Raw genomic sequence first — 1,111 nt, forward strand, 5'->3', positions numbered from 1 at the left:
TCTCTCTCTCTCTCTCTCTCTCTCCCCCTCCCTCCCTGTCTTCCACTCTCTCTTTTTCTTCCTTGTCCCTACTTCACCATCCTCCCCCTCATTCTTCCCCTTTTCTGCTCTCCTCCCACCTCCTCCTGCCAGAGCTTGACACCTATTCTCCCTTAATAAGGTCTCTCTCTCTCTCTCTCTCTCCCAGTTTCTATCTCTTCCTCTTTCCTTCACGCTCTCAGCATGACAACCTAATTAGGGCTCGATGTCTGTTATTGTCTCAGGATCACACACACACACACACACACACACACACACACACACACCGTCTCAGTACAGAGAAATCCTCAGTGTCAGATTATTCTGTTCAAATGAAGGATTGTTGTTGTTTCCTCAACATTTAGCTCTGATACAGAACACACACACACACACACACTCCTGGATCACAGTTCAGTTCAGTTGTACACTAGTAGTCGTGGTAACAGAGTAATACTCCATAATACTCTGTATAAGTTTTAAAGAGCTGTAACCCCCCCCCCCTGACCCTGATCACACACCTGGTCCTTCACCCACTGAGCCACAGGCCGTTCTTGACCAGGGTTTAGAGAATGTTTGTTCTTCAAACCTCAGAACCAGGCCTGGAGCTGCAGTACTCCACTTGGCCACACGGCTTCAAGATGTTGTCATAACAAAAACAACTGAAGAGAAAGATGGAGAGAGAGAGAGACATTCACTGGTGGAGAGAGAGAGAGAGACATTCACTGGTGGAGAGAGAGAGCGGGAGAGCTGTTCAAATCAGACACAGGCTGGGGGGGGGGTGGAGGAGGTGAGGGAGAAAAAAATCAATTTTCTCTGCAGGTGTAGAAACCTCAGTTTAGGCTGAGGGTGAACTGACACACACACACACACACACACACAGATTTAAGTGTAAAAACTCAGGTTTGTAATTTTGTTGGTGTCAAAGTAAAAATCTCTCCTAAAACGTCGACAGATTGTGTCCCACCGGGGGGGGGACAGGGGGGGGCGATGTCCCCCAGTAGATATATAAATGAAATACACACATAAAACTGTGACATATTTAGTGAGAGTGTGTTTGTGCCCCCCCCCCCCCCCCCACCGTCGTGCTCCCTCT

General features: G+C 48.2%; 1 protein-coding gene across 1 annotated transcript in view; it reads left to right on the plus strand.

Annotated features, from left to right (window-relative positions):
• Nucleotides 1-1,111, plus strand: part of LOC103391483 (X-linked interleukin-1 receptor accessory protein-like 2) — a 27,071-nt gene that overhangs the window by 3,436 nt on the left and 22,524 nt on the right. The window lies entirely within an intron of this gene.

The sequence above is a fragment of the Cynoglossus semilaevis genome, chromosome 15 (assembly GCF_000523025.1).
Source record: "Cynoglossus semilaevis isolate Cse_v1.0 chromosome 15, Cse_v1.0, whole genome shotgun sequence".
Taxonomy (NCBI): Eukaryota; Metazoa; Chordata; class Actinopteri; order Pleuronectiformes; family Cynoglossidae; genus Cynoglossus; species Cynoglossus semilaevis.